This window comes from Sus scrofa, chromosome 7 (genome assembly GCF_054392235.1).
Source record: "Sus scrofa isolate SSC_HxYL_T2T_F1_AM1 chromosome 7, Sscrofa_HxYL_maternal_Yorkshire_Landrace_v2.0, whole genome shotgun sequence".
Taxonomy (NCBI): Eukaryota; Metazoa; Chordata; class Mammalia; order Artiodactyla; family Suidae; genus Sus; species Sus scrofa.
This window is the reverse complement of record NC_139389.1, coordinates 88,866,198-88,874,120: the sequence shown is the minus strand read 5'-3', so window position 1 is coordinate 88,874,120 and position 7,923 is coordinate 88,866,198.

Here is a 7,923-nt window from a genome sequence, read left to right as displayed (position 1 = left end):
CTTTAAAACAAAGGCCATAAAGAAAGAAAAATAAGGACACTATTTAATGGTTAAAGGATCCATACAAGAAGAGGATATTACTGTCATCAATATATATGCCCATAATACAGGAGTACCCAGATACCTACAACAAATACTAACAGACATAAAAGGAGAAATTTATGGGAATACAATCATAGTAGGAGACTTTAACACCCCACTGACATCAATGGACAGATCCTCTAGATAGAAAACCAATAAAGCAAAAAAAAAAAAAAAAAAAGAAGAAGAAAGAAAGAAAGAAAGAAAGAAATTGCTAGTGATTCAAAGGTGGTTTCAGCAGTTCATCCTCTCACCAGAGCTGTTTAAGAGGCTAGTTGTTTCATATCTTTCACAGACTTTGATATTTTCAGGCCTTTTTATTTTCTTAAGTATGTAGCAATATGAATTGTGGTTATAATGTATATTTCTCTGATAACTAGTAACCTGGGACATCTTTTCATATGATTATTATCTATTTGAATATTCCCTTTTGTGAAGTATCTAGTTATCTCTTTTTGCCCAGATCTTATGAGTGGATAATGTAGTTGAGACAAGCAAAATTCTTTTTCTTTTTCTTTTTTTATTTAAGTTTTATGAAGTATAGTTGATTTACAATGTTATGGTCATTTCTGCTGTACAACAAAGTATTCACTATATATATACACATCCATTCCTTTTCAGATTCTTTTTCCATATAGATTATCCCAAAATATTGAGCAGAGTCCCCTGTGCTATATATCAGGTTCCCACTAACCAGTCATTCCATATACTACAATGCCAAACCCCCAGTCCATCTCTTCCCCTTCCTACCTGCCCCTTTGGTAACTCTAAGTTTGTTTTTGAGGTCTGCGAGTCCATTTCTATTCTGCAAATAAGTTCATTTGTTATCCTTTTTTTTTTAGATTCCATATTTAAGTGGTATTATTTGAGGTTTGGCTTTCACTGAGACAAGAAAAATCTTGAAACATAAATTACACTGCTGGCAAGAGAAAAAAAACATTAGATACTGTGTATCAAAGAAATTCAAATTATAGCTTAACATACTCCCTTTAAAAACACAAGGAACATTTGCTTAACTAATGAAAATTTTCCAAATCTTTAAAAATGAGATAATATAGAGGGAGGAGACCAAGATGGTGGAGTAGAAAGATGCTGAGCTCACCTCCTTCCACAAATATATCGAAGATATATCTACATGTGGAGCAGTTCTCCCTGAAAGCAAAGTGGAGACTGGCAGAAAGACTCTTCCACAACCAAGACTATAGGAAAGATCCATGCAGAATTGAGTAGGAGAGGAATAGAAATGATCAGATGGGATCTACACCTTTAGGAGGGATCATAAGAAGAGGAAAGAGTTATCATGGGCTTGGAGATCCTTCATGGGGAGTGAGCAGTTCAGACCACATATTGGACAGCCAGGCCTGGAATCCAACACTGGAAAGACAAGTCCCCTTAACTAGTTTGAAAACCAGTAAGACTTACAATAAGAGGGCTGTATGAAACCAAAACTCCATTTGTGAAGGGCATACACATGGCTGTTCACTCCCAGAACAAGGTGGACAAAGCAGATTGAAACTGCCTGGGGCCCTGACTTGTTTCCAGCAACCACCCCAGCATGTACCCCTGACTGTGCCAGTCACCCACTCTAGCCCCTATAGCCCCAGCACAGCTCCCCAGTAGGGTGAAAACGTTATTGCCTTAGGGAGTGTACAATTGGCAGGGGATGGAGCTCACTTGAACCCAGCGCTGCATCTGAACCTGGCAAGGGTAGCCATTGCTGACACTCACAGAAATAGTAGATCAAGAGCCATCTTGAGCTCTGACTGGCAGCCTAGACAGTCCAAGCTGAGCACCCACCCTGGCCCATCTTGCTCCAGCACTGCTCAGCTCTCGGGTGATGGTACCATTGCTGAGAAGGGGAGAGGTGAGTATACACTTGGAACAGAACCAGCTGTACCCAACTGTCAGGGCTTCTGCTTCAGCACCTTAGTACCTCATCTTGCCCCCTATAGGATGGTGATGACCCCTGAAGATAGAAGATGCTCTGGTTCACACCTAGCTCTGGCTCAAGACCTCTACCTTCAGTCACCTCCCACCAAGGTGATAGCTGCTAGCATACCCTTAGAGAAATTGTGACCCACACTCACTTCAGATCCAACTTTCCCCCAACTGGACAAACACAGACTGCATAAGGACACTTCCAAAGAAGGACCCCCTTTCAAGACCAGAACAGTAGTATTCCACCTAATCTCATAGAAACTGATAAAATTAAACAAAATGAGAAGGCAGAGGAATTTACTTCAAATGAAGGAAAAAAAAAAAAAGCAATGAATAAAACAGAAAAAGAATTTATCAGATAAAGAGTTCAAACCATTAGAAATAAGAATGTTAACTAAATATGGAGAAGTAAAAGATGAACAAAATAAGAATTTTGAATAGGTTCAAGAAAATATATAAAAAAGAATCATTTAAAGTTGAAGAATGGAGTAACTGAAATGAAAAATACACTAAAAGGAATTAACAACAGACTGGGTAATACAGAAGGATGCATAATTGCCCTAGAAGATAGAATAATTGGAATCACCCAAATGGGACAATAAAAAGGGAAAAATAATGAGAATAGTTTAAGGAACCTGTGAGATAATATCAGACATACTAACATTTATATTATAAGGGGACCTAGAAGGAGAAGAGAGAGAAAAGGGTTAAAAATGAATGTGATTTAATTATGGTTGAAAACTTCCCAAGACTAAAGAAGGAAAGAGATGTCTAGGTAGAAGACACAGGATGAACCCAAAGAGACCCACAGCAAGACATAGCATAATTAAAATGGCAAGAATTAAAGAGAAAATTCAAAGAGCAGCCAGAAAAAAACAAGTCACATAAAAGAGAACCCCCATAAGGCTATAGACAATACTGACAGACAAAACTGGAAAATTTACACTGCTTGATTTCAATACTTTTTCCAAACTGTAGTAACTAATAGAGCTTGGTTTTGGTATAAGGAAACACATAGATCACTAAGCAAAATTTCAGAAATTGAGACCTGATTGAAATTAAATGATGTTTATTTGGAACTTGTTAGAACTGCAGCCTGAGAGACACAGATTCAAGAAGTGCTCAAATTGTGTTCCACTGAACTCCTAAATGGTGAGGCTTATAAAAAGGCAAAAACGACAAGTATATTTACATGAATTGTTTATCAAGAATTATAATTGGATCTAGCAAGAAGTAGGGGTTAAGAAACGATTGATTAGAATTCAAAATGGTTGCATAGTTACAAAGGGAATAACCTTGAGACCCAAGGTTGAAGCTAGCAGATGTTGTTTTAAAACACCTGCTGTCTTTGGGTTTGGTGCAGGTTTCAGAAAGTTCACGTTCTCCGTGGTGCAGAAATGTGTCTGAGAACAGAGCCTCAGTGGCCTCCTGTCTCCATTTTGCATGCCTGAACTGTGATTACTCCCTTTTAATTTCAATCTGTCATCAAAATCAATGAAATAGCATGTGCAGTCTAGATTTTGACTCACATACCACCCAGTATATGACAAAATGCACTGTAATTCAGTGAAGGGAAAGATGGCCCTTTAAATAAATTGTCCTAAAGCGATCAGATAGTCGTAGAAAAAATAAATGTTCCATGCTCCCTATATTGCATCATACACAAAACATGATATAAGGTGGAACAATGTACACCTAACTGTAGAAGGTAAAACAGTAACATTAGAAAGCAGGAGTTCCATCGTGGCACAGTTAACAAATCTGACTAGGAACCATGAGGTTGTGGGTTCGATCCCTGCCCTTGCTCATGACTAGGAACCATGAGGTTGTGTGTTCGATCCCTGCCCTTGCTCAGTGGGTTAACTATCTGGCATTGCCGTGAGCTGTGGTGTAGGTTACAGATGCAGCTCGGATCCCACGTTTCTGTGGCTCTGGCATAGGTTGGCGGCTGCAGCTCCTATTCAACCCCTAGCCTGGGAACCTCCATATGCTGCGGGAGTGGCCCAAGAAGTGGCAGAGAGACCAAAAAAAAAAAAAAAAAAAAAAAGAATGCAGTGACCATATTAAATTACCCTTAATTTCTTGAAATAGATTTTATCAAAAATTTTTAAGTTGTTTAATGAAAGAAAACATTGAGAAAGTGAAAATTTAAGGCATATACCAAAGAAGATATCCCCAAATCATATTTTCAAGAATATTCTTAATTTTTTAATGTATAAAGAACACAAAAATGTAATCTTCAAAGTGTGTGGTAGGTAGGGTTTCTCAATCCTTGCACTATTGACATTTTGGGCTGGATAATTATTTTTTGTAGACTGTCTTGTGACATGATTCTACAATATTTTCTTAGCCTCTTTGCTGAAAACTCCATCTTGTCCTGCTTTACTTTACCCCATCTTCCTGCTTGAAAAACAGTCACAGTGCTGGTAAATGACTTAGGCTTAAGAACAAAGACCTAAAGGCATAAATTATTCATTGGGTCAGCTGAATGAGGACATAATGCATTGGTCTAGGCTTGCTGGACCTGTGCAGAATGGCACGCCATTTGCACAAGCATGGTATGTCCTCTAAAGAATAAGAGGAAGATGAGCCTCATGACTCGAAGGGGTTTATGAGGGGTAGTTAGCAAGATATGCATTAGCAAGGAGAGCAGAGGTGCAAACCTAGGTGTGCTGGGTTGCTGCAGATAGGCAGCCATCTGCAGAAGCACAATGGTGATTCTCTAGAATGCTATGCATAGATAGCTGAGGCCAAGCTTCCTCAATGCTAATGATTGTTAAATGCCTAAAGGTCAGAATAAAAGCTTAATCAGCAACTGGCTGTGTGACTTTTAAAATAACTTAAAAAAACCTATATCCTGCACTTACAACCCCCTCCTCAGTTAACATAATCATCAAGAGCACAATAAAAGCAGTGTGTTTTCTTGAAGTGGAGCTCTTGCTCCCTGAGACCTTGAGTCCCCTGGTTCCCACCTTTACTTAAGATAAATGTGTCTTGTTTTATGTTAACTTATTTCCTTAAGTTTCATGGCACCCATTCTTCAGCCCCAATCTGCTGAGCTGGTCTCAGCAGTAGAAGACTTTCTTGTTCATTTTAAGTTGTTCAGCAGCATTCCTGGCTTCTATTCATTAGATGCCAATAGCAGCACCTATATGTGACATTCAATAAAGTCCCCAGATATTGCCAAATATCCTTCTTTTGAGAACCACTGATATACAACATCCCATCAATAATTAATAAAAATTCAAAGAAGTAAAATATAGCCTGTAACCAAGAGAAATATATTGAGAAATTATTTAGATAAGTGGGATTTTTAAAATTATAATGGGAAAAATCACATCAAAACATATAATAAGTGCTGAAAATGAGTAATTAAAAAATCTTAAAATACGCAAGAGGAAAAATATACTTTATATATTGAAGGGCAAAAAAAATAAGGAACTCAGAATTTTTTCAGAAAATATGTAAGCCATCTTTAAAATAATAACAGAAAAAAATTCTCTCAACTTATTTCAAAGCTATTTTTCAAACATAAAAATGAAACTTTTGGGGGGAGGGGTGGCTTCACCCACAGCATATGGAAGTTCCCAGGCTAGGGGTTGAATCGGAGCAGTAGATCCTGGTCTATTCCACAGCCACAGCAAAATCAGATCTGAGCCACATCTGTGACCTACACCACAGCTCAGGGCAACGCCAAATCCTTAACCCATTGAGTGAGGCCAGTGATCAAACCCACATCCTCATGCATACTAGTTTGTTAACCACTGAGGCACAGCGGGAACTCTCTGAGGTAATTTTTAAGCACACAAAAAAATTAAAGACTTCTTGGCAATCAGTTGCTTATAAATAGAAATGTTAAATGAATTTCTAATGGCATTTTGTTACATTTATTGTATGTACAAATAGAAGTTTGACATTTGACAATAGTACAAAGGAGAGGAGGAAGATACAATTTTTTTGTTTTATATGAAATGGTATAATAGTTGAAGGTACTAGAATGAGATAATATAAAGTTGCATATTATATGCTCTACAGAAACCATGAAAATGAAAAAGAGAATAACAAAAAGAGGAAGAAAAAAGAAATAAAAAGGAAAGAGAGGTTAGCTAACGTAATCAGTTATGTCTAGTGGCTGCTAATTTGAACAGCCAGATCTAAAGCATTTGATTAATTCCTGGGCAAATTAAAAGAGGCTGTTTGGATTACTGATGGGGTTTCTAGAATGAGGGCCATGTTGTTGCTTGCAAATTAGCCAAATTACTGAAGACAGTAAAACTCCATTGAAGAAGATAAAACGGAAATTCACCCACATGACAGATGTTATCAAGTGTCCCATATTTAGCCTTGCAGGTGGAATTCAGCTCACAGCCTCAGTGATATCTTCAGATGTTCACAGGCTCTCAAATCCAGTGGTCTTGCTGTGCAGTCAAGTAGATTGGCCCTAGATAACTGCAAAATAAAACTATTCTCATTTTGCATACTAAATCATGGAAAATTTTATGGGAACTTTGAGGAAGATTAAAAAGTTCACATAGGATACTCCTAAAAAACAAATCCAATGCACCTGGTGCTGAGCCAGAAGACTGGAATGCAAGGTCTTAGATGATGCAGGAATTCATAGAATTCCTACTTGATATCATGAAATAAGGGAACTTGGGAACATCCAAACAAAGAAAAGATGGGCATACTTCTCTCACATACAGCTGCTGAAGTCACTACTCTGAACTGAACTCCATGCCTATGGGAAAAAAGAATCTGGAGATGATTTTAGGCACATTTCTCTAAAGACAGGGGCATATGCAGAATCAGCAAATGGATTATATTGGACTCCTTCGTGAAGCACCAGTGATCTGAAAATGAGTATTCAATAGAATAGCTGTCTATACAGTTCTAGTCCCATAATATTATTGAAAAATATATTGTTGATTGCATATGAAAGCAAGCAAAGGGAATACTCTATAGGAATAGTGTCTTAGAACTGGAGGTGGGAACAAGGAAATAAAGGAAAACGTAGTAACCTAATTTTATACCTTCATGTCTTCTGTTTTGATAGGCCTAGTTGCATTTAAAATAATACCAGGCCTAAGGTTAGTTTACAGTAAATGTTAGATATGTTTTTGTATTTCATGCTTGTTAATACTCTTCAAGTAAAGTTTTCACATTAGAATACTCAAGACCTGATAGTGGTTTTATATTGCTTCTCTTAACTGTTGTCCATAAGTAAACATATCGATTTCTATAATTATGCAATACAAGGAAAAATTTCCTCTGTTGTAATTCAGGGAAAACAACATAGCATCTTTAATAATTCCCACTGGTATTTGATTACCAGTTGGGCATTGTTCGGTCTCAAAATAGATCCTTTCTTTATTACTACCTTCTTAATATTTAGGACCCCTTTTCTTCCAGAGAAAATATTCGTATTTTTCGTTATTTGGGGGATAATGCCATTATTTGGGGGGATGGGAAGCTCTCCAGGTTCAATGTGCCCTGAGTCAAGTCATGTCCTGAAACACTCTGAGGAGCTGGTAAGTCATGGAGGCAGTTTTAATGTAGATTAAAAGGATATAGAAACATACCTGGATACTGGCTTTCATTCACCTTGTCCATAGGTGAAATCAGATTGAGACATCATTTAGAAGCTGAATAATGTGGTAAAATTATAGAATTCTAAAAAGCATTGTTATTCTGGTAGTCATACGAACATAGCATGTTCTCATTACACCTGTGACAACATGGGGAAAATTGTATAATTGAGTACTCTTCGATACAATTCAAGTGCTTTTATTTTCCATCTGCTCAATAGTTTCCTGGCTGAATGGAATCTTTACTATTGTTTTCAAAGAAATTTGTCATTTTCCTGTGCTTAAAAACCTACCATCTCTAACACATCAATTTATCCTG